This window comes from Platichthys flesus, chromosome 21 (assembly GCF_949316205.1).
Source record: "Platichthys flesus chromosome 21, fPlaFle2.1, whole genome shotgun sequence".
Lineage (NCBI taxonomy): Eukaryota > Metazoa > Chordata > Actinopteri > Pleuronectiformes > Pleuronectidae > Platichthys > Platichthys flesus.
Genome location: NC_084965.1, coordinates 2,370,698 through 2,386,118, shown reverse-complemented (window position 1 = coordinate 2,386,118; position 15,421 = coordinate 2,370,698). Strand labels below are relative to the sequence as shown.

The 15,421-nt window shown below is 43.1% G+C and overlaps 1 protein-coding gene across 1 annotated transcript in view; it reads right to left on the bottom strand.

The window, feature by feature from the left end:
• LOC133933016 (cadherin-12-like) overlaps window positions 1-9,583 on the bottom strand; it is an 85,352-nt gene extending 75,769 nt beyond the window's left edge. Inside the window, exon 1 of the mRNA XM_062379969.1 lies at window positions 9,228-9,583. The gene's annotated coding sequence lies outside the window, so the exon portion shown is untranslated. The remainder of the gene's footprint in view (window positions 1-9,227) is intronic.
• Between the last annotated feature and the right edge of the window lie 5,838 nt (window positions 9,584-15,421).

Sequence of the window (15,421 nt, the reverse complement as noted above, 5' to 3'; positions counted from 1 at the left end):
TCCCCAAAGCAACTGTTAATTATGTAATTCACGCTCATATGTTAAGATGCCAGATTGTTCAGGTGTTTCTCCAACGAGTCACACGTCTGAGTTATGTGTCGTTTCACGCAGATATCATATCAAGCATGATGCTGTGATGTGTTGATTTCCTCATGCATTTCCATCTGTAGTGGCTTTTTAACTATATTTATCTTTGGGTAAATGTTAAAGGTTTAATGCACGAGTGAAGTAAGATGTGTAAATCAATATTATGAATGTGAAATGCCTGTTAATACAACAATTTATATACACATGTCTTGAATCTCATTTATTCAGTTTTTAATAGGTTTCTGTGAACTTCCAGTGGATGCATGATGGATTCAGAGTAAAAGTGCCACCTGATTAAAACAGGAAGGATATTTTTCTTCATCTGTACTTCTGGATCGAGCTCAAACCCTAAAGTGCTGAAAACAGAATCAGGAAATAGCCTTTATATTTTGGTTTTGATAGAAATTGAAAAGACTTTACTTAAAAATGCTAAATTGGCTATTTTGAAACTCTGTAAAACATCCACACTCAGTTGTATATACACATCCAATCTGTTCTGAATTGACAATGTAACACATTACCTCTAAAGTCTCTAAATTAAACTGAATCAAAACGAATCCATTCCAGTTAAGGAGTTTCCTGAGTATAGCCTGAGTGATTAATGGCTCCATATAAGAGAGATGATAGATCTGTCAGTCGCGTCTGCACAGGAGCGACCGGCCACGTTGTTGTTTACGCTGCTCACCCTGAAGTCGAAGGGACCCTCACTCATCAGCAGACTAAGTCACAGCTGTCAAATTAAGAGCCCCGAACCCTTTGGGGGGTTTGCCTTGAATTTAGCTTCCTCTGACTCATTGTTCTGCTCTGATGAAGAAAACTAAAAACAGCCTGTGGAGGTTAAGTAAGAACAATGCGCTCTCCTGTGGTTGTGTGTCTGTGTTCATCGTGCTCGTGGCGCTCTGCAGCAGCGCCCGGGCTTCTTAGCATGTGCATGAACACTTACAGACGCAGATGTTTACTCCGGTAAACGCAGCATCCTGCACTTTGTGCCAAAGCACATCAGCAGCCATCCGTCTTAAAGCAGAGGTTGTATTCCCAGGTGCTGCTGGATTTAGGGCTTGATGTTTCCTACATGAGTTCTCACAAATTAAACTTGTTTTTCCTCTAATTATTTCAGCTTTATTTGATAGAGACAGTCGAGTGACAGAACATGCAGTCAAGGGTTTGAACCCTGGGCTTCTTCGTGTAGTGGTACATGCACTGCCACTGCCTCTCGACTGCAGTGCCCCTTCATAAATTAAACTTTGACCCGAGCAATGCGGGCTGATGACACTACACCACGCAGTTGTTAATATTAGATGCAGGATACAAAGTGCTGTGCAGCACCTGTGAAAGCAGCACCATCTGCATGAGCTAATGCATTCAGGCTGGCGCCCTGAGAATGCAGACACAAAAGCACAAAAACCAACAGAGTCATCTAGTTTCACCCCTCAACCACAAGCCTTACATCTTACTCTGTGCTCGGCCCACGAAGAATAGGTCTGGAATAAAGAGAGCTTTTAGTTCTGTCCATTTTTTGATTCAGTTCCCTGCCGGCTGCCGTGGCACCGGTGAACCTCACCAGTTTGGTTGTTTTCAGTTGTGAGGGGACTGTCTCATGTTGCTCTGACCAAAGTGTTTAAAAGTCCAGACTTCCCTCTTTTTCAAAGTCAGGCTTCACCTTCTCATATTTTTGAGGCACACTAAAAACGTATTTCCAGCCCTTCATAGGGAGCCCTGGCTTCCTGTGCTCTGGAACTCTTTGGTAATATTCGAAAATTGACCAGTGTTGGTACTTCACTGACTTTAAGGTGAGGGGAAATGCTCCCATGGTAAGTGGAAGACTTGGACTCAGATATAGCCAGAGCCCCGGTGTCCTCTGGAGACGATGATTCATGTCATGATGTAAACATAACCTATGATATTTCCCCTGCTCATTTCACTGTGGTGTCTGATTCCTTTTAAAACGCTCATATTTCACAATCCTCAGAACCCAATCTCTGAGAATCTGTATGCACGTCATGGGGATTTTCAGAAATGACCTCTCCCAGTCGGGTTTACCTTGAAATCAAATACTGCAATCTGCACTTTTGAAGATTATCTTCAATGTAATATTTTTTTCTTTAATTCTATAAAGCCTCAACCTCATGTAACAGTAATGAATTGATTCAAGTTTACTTTTGTCAACTGTTGTTAGGTTCATATCTCATTGAACTGTTTTGCAGAGTCCTCAAACTTTAAAGTAATTAAAATCTTTTCAAGGCCACAATGATATCTGAGTTTCAGGTCCTATGACGGATGCCACATCTATTTCTCTGCCACTCCAATATTATGTTAATGCTACCAGCATGTCCAAGTTCATGTGCATAATTTGACATTAATTAAAACGCACCGAATAAATGTCCTTGTTGGAGGCGAAGAGTACAAACGATTGAGCGAGCCTGACCAACTTAGTTTCTGGAGCAACCCCTTCCACTGGTTCTTCTTCTCCTGTTGAACGCCACCTCTACTTCCTGCAATTAGTCCGAAGTTCAACATTTTCTTCCGGACCTTTAAATTAAAGTACAGAGTCATTTGTTGTTTCGGTTCGGACAAATATCAAAAGTCGGAAGAACCACAGCGAACAAATGGGAAGCGGGGCGCGCTCTAAATCTTGTGACATTAACAATTGAAAAGCCACTCAGCTCTTGTTGCCTCTTTAATCTTAGTAACAACTGAGAAACACTCTGTGTGGCCTCTATTTACAGGTAAACACAATACATTAACCCCCGCTGGATCTCCAACCCCCCCATCTCCCGTTACACCTCGTCCTATTCATCACAGGCGCTGCACACACTGAGCAAAGTGCGATCATGCTGACCTTGAGGAAGTCTCGCTCATGAGAAGAAGACTCACCCAGACCAAGATCTAGGGTCTGTCAAGATGATTTCTTATTCTATTTAATCGAAGAAGTGCTATGCTTTATCACTCCGCGGGTTCATGGTTTATATAAGGCGTGGGGGGGCCGGCCCCGTTTGAAATGGTAAGCTGTAAAGTCAAAAACCCCTGTACACAAAACAGATGTCCTTAAGAGTCAGTGTGATTTAGGTGTGAGGGGGAGTGAGTGGGTGATTTTATGTTAAATGGGCACTCTTCTGAATAGTAAACTCAGAAATAGATGACAATGTCCCCCTATCTCCCCAATGACATTTTCCACTAAGGCATTTGTTTGAAGATAAGCATGAATGAATACAGAGGGAAGTGTTTCTTTGTCCTTATGCTTTCATCAAACAAAACAGTTTCACAGTTTGATTCTGTTCCTCCAACAAAACTTTTTGACTGGAGTCATAGTTTGTTTTTTTACCTTACAGGAGTTGCGTAACTTTACTGTTTTCTCATGTTTCCAAAAATGTATTGTAAAAATCATAATGGCCTTCAGACATTAAGAGAAAACCACAATCAGCTGAGCCAAGATGGCGCCCAGGCTTATAGGACGCTATCATATCTTTTATTTTAGTTGTGTTAAGTCTTAAAATTTGTATATAATCCCAAATCAATAAACACAAGCCAACAATTGGTGGCATTACAGCAACACTGGTACTTAAAAGTCCACTCGAGCTAAGTCTCACTCACATAATCGGGTTTGTGCCACTTTTTATTTCTCAAATAAGCAGTAAAATAAATTGCATTGCAAAACAAAAAAAGAAAAACATCCCAGTGTTATTAAACGAGTCGGTACAAAGAGCAGAGCCAGTGAAGTTAATGTAACTCTGGCTCATATCAGCAGCGGGTGACATGACTGGCAGCCTGACCCCGGCACAGACTCCCAGCCTGATGATGATAATAAAAAATGAAACTGATATTTCACGGGTAAGAGCAACAGAGTTCTGTGGTGCCATCCTCCCATATCAAACGATTGCCTGCTGTTGTGCTAGCTCAGCCTCTGTTCTCCTCCGGTAAGTTACGATGTAATTTTCCTCTGTGCCATGATAACGATAAGAGGAGGAGATACCAGGAGGAGCGACTTCCTTTGGTAAATATTTCAAATTAAACTCCGGCACCTCCACGCACCATTCTCTGCACACACTCGGAATTACACCTCACATATTGTAAATCAAACGGAGCAGTTCTGTAATGTGTATATCCTCCTTTTTGTCAGTGGTAGTAACAACTGTGTTTCTTTTTTTAGTTTTCTTTCCTTCTTCTTAAATAACAAAATAGATTTGCTTCTACAAAATATACCATCACGACCGAAATGCTACGTAGATCTAACACGCTGATGGCCTAACTCAACACATGGGCTATTAATGCTGCACTGGTTGCATTTAAACTACTCTATATGCCAGGGAGGGCAACTTGCTCAAGTGTGTTAAGCAAAATATGAAATGTTGCATTTGGTGAGAGGTGCTTCACAGGACGCTGGTGGCTGCCGCACTGGGAAATGATGTGATTTAAGGAGCACAATTTTTCCTTTAATGAAATGAAGATGAGTTTTGACGTGGATGAATAAAAGTGGAAATTTTATGTGGCATACAGCGGAGGACAGAATTAATTGCAAAGGCATCTTGGAGAAGTGGTAAAGGGAAACTGTCACTTCTATATAACGGTAAGCAAACTGAAATTGTTTTTTATTTACTTGAGGCGTTTGTCTATGGAAGTTTATTCTTTGCAGAAATTAGATTATACTTTCCCACTGACAATTTTTGTCCAATATATATAAATATACTCTTCCAAAGACTTTTAATACATTTCATACATGAGATTAATGAGTTTGTGAAAAAAATCGAATGAAATGTTTATTTTAATTAACTATTTAACTATAGTTTAAGACATTTATGAAACAAAAATGCAGTTTTATTTCACTATACATGTCACCTGAGGAACTTGACTTTTGGACTGTTTGTCATAAAGCTTGCGTCATCTTTATCAAATTACTGTCACTATTTAGAGACTCACCACGTTATCGTTTATTCAAATAATAATCACATCATCTAATCAGTAATAATTAATTGCATCGCTAATACCAACCCCCATAATTAGTTCTGTATCACCGTGGTCATCTCATATTAAACCCCAACTCGTTTAAACATCTATGAATTTTTATCGATCCCTCGAAGCAATTATCCCTCATAAAAAAAAAGTCATGTTAATGGTTCTGGAGTCTCCTGCAAGATTTAATCAATCCACCGAAATGGAGTATTCCATATCTATTTCTAACTCGCACTTTCCTGCCAGAGAGCTCCAGTGCTGCTCAGCCCCATAATGAAAGGCCCCCCAGCAGCCTCTCAAGAAATCATTACAATCTCCCTCTACCTCTAGGGTCCGTAAACTAATAGTCATTCACCTGTGTGACAGGAAATCTTTCCCAAGTTGCCATTGGGCACCGGCGAGGTTGTGTTTAAGGTTATAGAGTCCAGCCCGAGATGACGGTTTATTGTTTGGATGAGTCCCAAAGATTAGATGTGTGGAAAGAGTTTCATCACAAATGCAAAGGATCTGGGATTAAGTAAATAACCTGCTTGATTGGCCGTCTTCCTGAAACCGGCGAAGCTACGGAGACCTGCTACTCAGCACCGGGCAAAATATGGAGACACAACAAAGAATAACTTAATAAATAGTAGAGTAAACACATTGGCAAGGAAACACCCTCCATCATCCTCTTGTACTGGTGCCTGTACATGGCCTCCAGTGATTTCGGGTTTTTATGACCACAGCCAGTCCTGCCCACTGTTGGCTGAGATCGTGTGCTGGATTTCTCACAGAGCTTGCACGAATGAATTCAAAAGGCACAAAGGCCCCAAGGTCTCTTTGGGGTATTTTAAGACTGTGTGTGCTCTGCAGTGTTGAAAAAAGTTACGGTGGAAAATTCATTAATAAAGTCCCGTTAGAAGAGAAGCAACAATGAGCTGACCTCACTTTGGAGATTTTTCTGAAAATATAGCTGTGGAAGTGATTTGTAAATAGTTTAATATGTACAGATATATTCAAGTCCAGTCGCTTTCTCTTATTCACATGGCTCTTCAGGTAACTGTATTCTTCCTTCTTTCCACTGCTACTTCAAACAGACATTTGCCACAGGGAAGGTGATATTTGTTTGCTTTCCAGAGAAGCTTCAGCATCAGTAAGCTACAGAAACTGAGGTTTAATCTCTACGGGGTATTTCTTCAACTGGGAGGAAGAAACACTGTGTCCAAAAAAACTGACAAACGAACAGAGACAAACCTATATAAATAATTGCTGAGCAGAGTGAGGAGGAGTTGCCCATCATTCAGAGGGGAGGCCTGTGCAATATCTCCTGGAGATTGAGAGTCATCCATCACTGTAAGACTTTAATTTGGGATGTTTAGGACTTGCTGGTGATTGTCTGAGAGCAGTGGAGATGCCTTGTCTTAGAGGTCTGTGGGGGTCTTTGCTGATTCTGTGGGAGAATCCTGACACAAAGCACGTTCACACAAGTGAAATAGTTCCAGCTGAGATTGGCCTTGAAACCACATGGAACAAAAACCAGATCCATCGTCTGATTTGCATTTCAAAAATTGATGGTGGCGCTGCAGAATTACAGCCACACTTTTAATGCACACAGACACACACACTGTGAGACACACACGTGTGGGCGCTGCAGGACACACCTCATTTAGAGCGGAATGAAGTCAAGTCCATCGAGTGGGGGAGGAGATTGAAGAGCCCACGGTAAAGAGAGTCTGGAGACTCCAAATAATCTCAGGTATTGATTCTGTTTAAGCCCGAGGCTCTTGATGGACACTTGCTTCGGAATGTGATGATAGCTGGCACATCTCTATGACTGATCGCCGGAGCTCTGCCTACGATAAAGGCTACGGACCGTCCATAAATAACAGCTCACCCTCATCAAAGAGACGCTGGGATGAGTTGACAGCCGGGCGGACGTGAGCTTTAATTCAGACGCAAAGCTCCCGGTCCTGTCAATCAAAACACACGCACACAGTTTGTGGGTCGACTTTACAACCGCATGACAAGTGTTCAAGATTTATAGATGTCAGACGATGAGGTCTAACATCGTGTTTTACTTTGTCCCCTGGTTTTGGAATAGAAAATGGACCAAATATGAGTTGAATCTCATTCGTCACGGACTGAATCGTAAACATTGGCTTAATAAAAAAGTAATTTATGAGCTTGTGACAAGAATCCAGCAGATTTTTTTGACACAATGTTAAATTAAAGCCTGAGAAGTAATCAAACCTGATTGCATGAGTTTGATAATTAAATACCGGCTGTTAAAAAACGGCACATTCTCAAAATCCCTCCATCCTTCTTGATTTAAGCTGAATGCAGTGTGGTACAGTGTGAAAGGCAGTCTGCTGTGACACTGCTCAGGATAATGCAGAACAACAGGCGGCTGCTGTCTGTCCTGGTAGAGGAGCTTTCCCCAGAGCGATGCTGGCTGACCACACCAGTCGACCCATCAGAGAAACTTGTAATATTACTAAAAAAGTTAGCCAACAAGTGAAACTAACCAGGATGTCCTCTCCCACTTCGTCCTGTCCTCAGATGAATTGAATTCCCTGAGCCAGGCTCCCACACCAGCCTTCCAGAGCCGTCATGGAGCAGAGCACATGCATGTCTCTTCATTTATCCCCCGTCTAATGCAGTTATAATACCTGGCTGGTCGGCGGCTGCCTTCTCTGAATGCTCATTTTCTGCACAGTAGCCCCTGTGTGCTCGGGGGAGCGTCCAGCTCCTCTTCTCCTCTGGAAGTGGACTCCTCGCAGCGTAATTTGATTATTCCAAAAGCAGGTGTTTTCAGCGGCGTGCCGATAAGAGGACTCGCTGCCTCTGACACTGAAGTGAGTTACATTAGATGTGCTTAAAGCAAGGGGAAGGCAAGAGAGCTTTTTTTATCTAATCTGTAAGTGAGGACGGGATTGACTTTGAAAGGCGGCGCTAGCATTCACAAGGTATCTCCTCAGTCAGAGGGAAAATAATGTTCCACACAATCCCGTTACTGAGAATGGGAAGTGAGTAATCTGCAGCGTGCCAGGTATAAGAATAGTAATGCACGCTGGTTTAAAAGTCTTCAGAGTGGCAGCAGTCATCGGCTTGTGTTGCATTCGATGCATCTCAGCACTTGATGCAAATGTGATGTTGTAATAACTTGCAGTGGGTTTTACTGATGTAACAATCAAGTGTATAAGTTAATAGCAGATGTAGCTCAGCAGCGCTCAGGGGTACATCTCTATATTCTGTGCCCTCACAGACCCTCTCATCTGAATAAGCATCTGCTACTGCGGAACGGGGGCAAGGTTGCATCTGTGATCCCACGTTTCACTGCAAATCTGATTCCTGTCAGCCTGCTCTGATATCCTCCCTCTAATCCCTTTCCAAACCACAAGAATGGCCTCTCCCACTAATACAATTGCTCATATACAGTGTGTGCAAACAAGGGGAATAATCTCCAGGCTGTGGTTGAGCCGTCAGACCCTCTGTGCCCTGACTCTCCTCTGAACACACTGTTTCATTCCTGCTACCGGGTAAACAGACTCTGCTCTATGTGACACATGCAGAGTGAACACATCCTGTCGTCCTTGAAGCTGCTCTTTCCATGTGGACCAGACTGTTAATGAATAATGTCCCCGTTTTCATTATCAATGTTTGGAGAGAGAATGGAAATGTTTGTGTCATCTTATCCACGCACAGCTTAGCTCAACAAGCCAACACCACTTGATGTGATAATCAGCTCCGAACACTCTCCAGCACAGAGTTCAGAAGCTACATCTCCTTCTCACATGCAGTAAACTCAAATAACTCCATGGATGGGTTCGGCACCTTCAGAGAGTGTTGCTTGACATGTGAACCAATCTGCTTCAATTGACACTTAGTGAATTCTCACTTGAGTCTACAAGAGAGGACACAAGAGAGAGAGACACACAACCACTCGAGCATCTTGTTTCTCACAACTCCTTTAGCTGAAACACGTTCAAGGACACGTCCCCCCCCCCCTTTCATCACTCTTAACCAGCTGTTTGAAGCAAGTGTCTACAACTGTGTTTGCAAAGAGCATCACACACACCAGTCACACAAAGTGAATAGAGCTCCCTCTGTGCGGTGGAATCAGTTGAACGTCTCTCTGACGGTGAGGAGCAGGGTGCGTGTGAGACGCCTGCAGGCTGAGGAAGAACATGTTAGAGGAGGATGCACGGGCTTACCTTCAGTGGGACACAAGAGAGCAGAGACGTTTAATCCAAATGTTCACTGAATCAAACTGTCCTCCCACCGCTTTTACGCAAGAGGAGAAGGAGACTCTTTTCCTTTTCGCTGCTTTTACTCCTCTTTCAGTTCCCTCTCTCACCCTGCTTTCCTCCTAGATGCCTCTCTTTCATTATCCAGCTCTCTGTGTACAGTTTGAGCCTCACGCTGAAACGGAACAGACGCCGTCGGTGGTGCAAGCCCTGCGCGAGGTGCAGAGACAACAGCTTCGGGGGAATAGCCGGAGAATACACACCAAAGTGTGGAGTGTGTCCGTGCGGCAATAGAATGACGACTGAGAGAGAGAGAGAGGGAGGGAGAGGGAGTGAGCAGTGAAGTGAGAGAAGGGAAGCTGCATGTATTAGAGAGTGAGCGAGTAAGTGAGAGAGCAAGTGTGTGAGAGGGAGAGAGAGAGAGGGAGGGAGAGTGGGGAAGAGGAGCTGCAGGCTCAGTGGCAACACTGGCAAACGACAGTCGTGATTGCATTAGCGTAAGGCAGGAGCCGCAAATCCCCCCCCCCCCCCCCCCCCCCCGCCCCGCCAACCTCCCAACTCCAGTCATCAGGTCCCCTGAGCACTGGTCGAGCCCCCCGACCCCCAAATCACACACACACACACAGAGCCAGTGGTGCATGCTGTGGTCACCGGGGATATTCTAATGGCACGGACGCTTGGAGAGGTTTCTTTTGTCCAGAGCTTGTGTGCATGTGGATCCTTTTGAGGTCCAACTGAAATTAGAGAACTTCTCCCCCTGTGCAAGTTGAAAGTGAGTTAATTAATCTTTTCTTGGAAAGGATGAAGGAAGAAGAAATGTGCTTATTTTTGGACTTCATCCAGGAAAGTTCTGGGGAAAGGCTGTGCGTCAGAGTGAAGGGTCTGGTGGTGTGGTTATGCTAATTGGTTCTCCAATCTCAGTAGGTAGATACCCAGTGGCAAACCTCCTGCAAGACACACAGGGGGTTCCCCTTTTTTCGTGGAATAACATTTTTAATTTAAGGTTATTTAATAATTTATTGCTGTTGAGAAGCAGTTTTATTTCATGTTTGGTCCCTGAAGCGAAACGTAGAGACCTTGTCATTAACGCAGCATTTAGAAACCAACAAACAATCTATTTCAATTAAAACTCAACTTAAAAGCTAGAGTTAAAGTGGTGGGATATTCCTAATGATGTATTGATGCATTTCTTTGTTAATGTGAGAGGCTCTCCAGGAAAAACATTAGTGGCGAGGAGATATAGTTATTGAGAATTTAGATCTTCATCAGAAATATGAACATCTGTATCAGTTGGGCTCTCGCTGACAGGATGTGGACTTTAAATGGAGAGGCGGTTATGGTTTAAACTAAGTATCTGGATTAGAATTAGATTCAGAACATGGCTAACGTTGGAATGTGGTTAACGCTGGAGAGAAGTAATGGGACCCCCGAGTGCACTTAGCGTGAATGTGTCCGTGTACATTATATATGTTGAGGTGGTGAAATGTGACTTTTCATGTGGGGCTGCCTGGGAAAGATGTGATAAAGCACACAGGCCTGGGGGGGAGATGTCTGGGGGGTGGAGGGGGAATCCAGGTGGATGAGGAGGAGGCCTCAGCTGGTTCCTGCTAATACCATAACCTCTCAAAGCGAGGGAGCTAATAAAGAATCCCATCAGCCCTCAGCGCCCCCCCATGTCTATTCCCTACAGATATTACCAAAGAGAGAGAATTACATCATCTAAACATCAAAACTTCACGGGTTTCTCTGAAGTCTGGCAGTTGTTGCTGACTGTGACCTAAATTCTCTTATTTTCATGTCTTGCATGATTTAATGCTCTGCTTCTCCCCTCACTTGGTCATTCAGAGCACAGATGTCATCTCGTCTCTCCTCGGCATATCGAGGTTCAACAACCAGCTTTAACCTTTAAAATTGGACCTTGATATGGTGGGGGGGAATCAAAGGTGGCACACATCACTCTCTGGAAAAGGTTATTGCGGCATTACCATTTAGTCATCTCTATATTTCATTTTGACCATTTTGAAGTCGGACATGGCTCGGAGGAAAAACACAGATTCCCTTTCTTTCTTAAAACCCCTTTGTGTCTTTTCTGGAAAGATTCACACATTTTCTAGAAGGGCTTGTAAACATACATTATTCCTTTTGTCTTTTTTCCATTTACTATGAAAAAAAAAAATCTAAATGCATATTAAAAGCGCTTGACACAGAAACAAAAAAGTACAAATCTGAAATCACGGAGACGTCCCCCTTCACACCCACTGCCCCACTTGTCTTCTCATATGGCAGCAGACTCAAGGAATAGTTCACAGAAAATGAATCAGATGAAATCAAATCATTTATTTTCGCTCCTCAGAGAAAGACATATGAAGAGAAAGCAACGTGTGAAAGCAGAGCACTAAATCATATGAAAATTATCTTTTTTTTGTGTGTGTGTGTGGGACAAAAAAAAAACATGTAATTCTCTAAAGCTGCATTTGAATGTAGTTATGCAGCATTTTATACACTCAGCAGTCCTGGCTGACAACCCTGCTCCCAGATCAACCCTGTCCAGATGGCATGCCATGGCCCTAGAGGCCTCCATCTTTAATCCTCTTGGCACAGGCTCCGCTAAGCAAGAGGTGGAACGGATGCTCGGAGTCAGGCGTCAATCAGGGCATTTCAGAGTGGCCCGCCCGCCGCTGCACGGGACACGAACATGTCCCGCACAAGTATAAACACAAGAGAGGGAGAGAAAGAAAACACAGGGGAAGGGAGGGATGCTTCTGGCCGATGTCCACACAAAAAGACTGGCTGACATTTGAATGAAGGTCATGACACATGCTGGCCACACATGCTGGTGCAGCAAATCTCATTCTAATAAATGGTCAGATGCATTGTAGCGTGGATCCACAGCCCGCCACACATGTACGCTTCACGAGTTCAGAGCACAGACTCTGACGTGAAGATGGAGGACATTGTAGCTCCCTCAAAGCAAAGCCACGGAATCCTAATTGCCCCCTGGTGGCTGGTTGTGGTCTTCGCCTCCTCCATGTTAGCAGATGGGACATGCGACAAACCAACACAAACTACAAAATACACTTAAATAGTTTTTTTAATTTTCAAAAAGGGTTTCTGTCATTTTAAGTAGTATTAGACATACATTTGCTCCATTTGGTTAAACTCTTGGTTCTTTCGGTTTCATTTCTGGAGAAAGGGGGAAATTGGGATATGTATTCCCTCTTTATTTACAGTCAGTGGTTCAATTGAATTGAGAAGGTAACAGTAGTATTTATATAGACTGAGTATTCAACGTGGACGTTTTGAAGTAGAAGGAATTCAATCAACATAACTGAGATTTTTGAGAAAATTCCATTCTTTGGAGGCATGAAATCTGGGAAATATATGGGTTTCAATAAAGTTGCAATAAAAGCTATGAAAATACCTACTTCATAGAAAGGGTTAAAAATGATGTAGGCCAACTATCTTGTTTAAATAAGTAATATTGCTGAATATTAGATCAGGAAGTGTGTAACTGATTTAAAGGCTCCAGACCGCCTTGATTTCCTCAGTACATCCACAGGACAAAGCCGCTCCCCCACTCATTTGATTTGTTATTCGTAAGCAATATTTCAGTATTTTAATCAAAACACACTGTGTGGTGAATTATGCCTGTGAATTGTTAATACGCTCAGGGAGCTTTTACACTGTCAAACTAATGCACAGTAATAATTCTGAATTAATTGCATCTGGTTTATCTGTTAAATTTAATTGGCCACCAGAGGAGTGCGATGGCTCATTCTTCTTTTGTTTTAAAATTTTTATTGAGTGACTCCAGTAGCTGCCGGAATACACACTTAATTTCCATGTTAAATCAAATATGAACGGAGAAGGGAGCAGAGATGCCCGTCCTGAGTAGATATGGATCATGGATCTCCAGTGCCGTATATAAAGATATAGGTCTTAATATACAGGGCAATGCAGATTCAATATAATGATGAAAGATCCAATTATTTGTTTTTCATCTTCCTGGAGCCTGACTGGAATGAAGGGGGGCTGCATATGAGCTGCTGGACAACAAGGACCCAGGTGTAGCTCTTGTTAGCGGCTAAGCTAATGCAATCAGTCTCTCTGTCTGGATCACGCAGCGGCTCAAGACAGGACAAGGCTGTCCTGAGGGAGGTCTGGCCCAGAAGAGGGCATCTGGAGCTCCGGTCTGCCGCCTCCTGTCTGACTCACTGCAATTACCAGAGGGAGAGAGACCAGGCTTTATCCTGTAACAAACACACCAGATCGGTGGCTCGTGATTTCTGCTTGTGGTTCCATTTGGGTCGGGAGAAGCTCGGCCCCTGCAGGTTTCACACATATATCCTTGTGACACAATGGTGAGAAGAGTCAGTCTCACAAATATCCAGTGCATGTTACCTCAAATGACCATATTTAGTGACTTAAATAAACCTTCATGTATTCATCACTTATTCCCAAGATATTAAATTGTTTTCTTATTAACATCCTCACACACATGGGTATTTTCTCTCTAGAAATAGACGAGAAAGCCTTTATTCTCATTTTAGTAAACCAAGGTTAAGTATAAGAGTGCTTTTCCTCGTTGGTGCAAAGTTCACTAGAACACATTTCTTACATTATATTAGTTAACCCATTGAAAGCTTCAATACAAATGGCTACTCGTGCCTGCATTGGTATTAAAGCTGTATTTCTTGGAGAATCTTCAATGCCTCATATCTCTTGACTCTGTGCAACCTAAACGTAAAGGATGTATAAATGAAATCCTAATAAATGATAAAATAAATGAAAGGTTGCAAAAGTAAACGCGTACAAAAAGAATGAATGTTCAAATCGAGATGTTGGGGTTTTTGTTATTTAGACTGTTGGGTTCCACAAATTGTAAATCCACAATCAGAGGGTTGAATCAACCTAACTCTTATCCACATTTAGATTTCCACAGCTCTGCTCTTCCTAGTTGATACAGTTGTATTAGGTTTAGGTGTTGATTCGGAGAAGAAGCAGTAAGCTAAGATAAACACATGCTTTTCAAAAATCAACGTGAAGAGCACCTTTCCACGGAAAACTAAAATCCTGGAATACTGATCACAGGACCGATGCAGCATCGATCTGAAAGGAGAGGTAATTAGAGCAGCCATGTGTTCCAGAGAGTTGCATGAACGGAGTGAGCCAAACACTCAGTCTGACAATGCCCCTGCAATACAGGTTGCCATTAACAACAATCAGTGCAGTCACCAGGAGTGAGACATCTAATCAGTTACTCGGAGCTGTAATGCCGACCTAATGAAAGAGATTAAAAACGTTTATTTGAGAGAAGCCTGGGCCTGTTTTCCTGATGATATTTCTCTCCTCCATCTGAGGCAAAAACAAACTAATAATGCAAGAGGGATTATTCCCGACCACGATTAAAAATATTGAACGTGGATTCCTTTTTCATCAATATTGGTTCGTACAAGAGAAAAAAACCAGCACGTCGGATTCTGAGCTGCATCAGGTTCTTGTCACACAACTGAAATGGGGTCACATATCTTTTTTTTGTTGGTTGGAATGAAAACTGTCTCAAAGTTTTGACGGTTTGGACAATTTGATCAGCAATCTCTGCAGGTAATCGGTTCTGGCAGACACAAGCCCACTCCTGTCAGAGCCACGGGCGGCTGCAAAATGAGCCCTTATTACTTGTCCGCCGCTAAAAAAGGCTGAGGGATGTGATGTCGGGCTAGAGTTTTGGCAAAGGTTTGAAGTGGGAGTGGGAACGGGACGGAAGAAACACATTAAATAGTGCAGAGATATGAGGATGCCAGTATATGGGCTCCAGCCTGCAGAGGTGGAGGTATATTGTGTGAACGAGGATGGGCTGAAGAGCCAGCAGGGCTGTGGTGCAGAAACTGCCTCCACTCACCGCAGGCTCTGAATTGTGCTCTGCAGCTACAGTATATTACCTTTTCATGCTGTCCACCTGAATGCAGCCCACAGCTTTGCACTCGAAGCTACGGGTGTATTTCAGTAGATCACTCAGGCGGCATCACTTCACCTGCAGTTGTGGATTGTGCAAAAGGCTTTTTGTGTTGTTTTGCTTATTTGTAAAGAAGTAATAAAGCTAAACATCCGGCTGTGTGCTCGCACTGCGGGGTTGCATGTTGTGCATTTGCAGAGACCCAGTG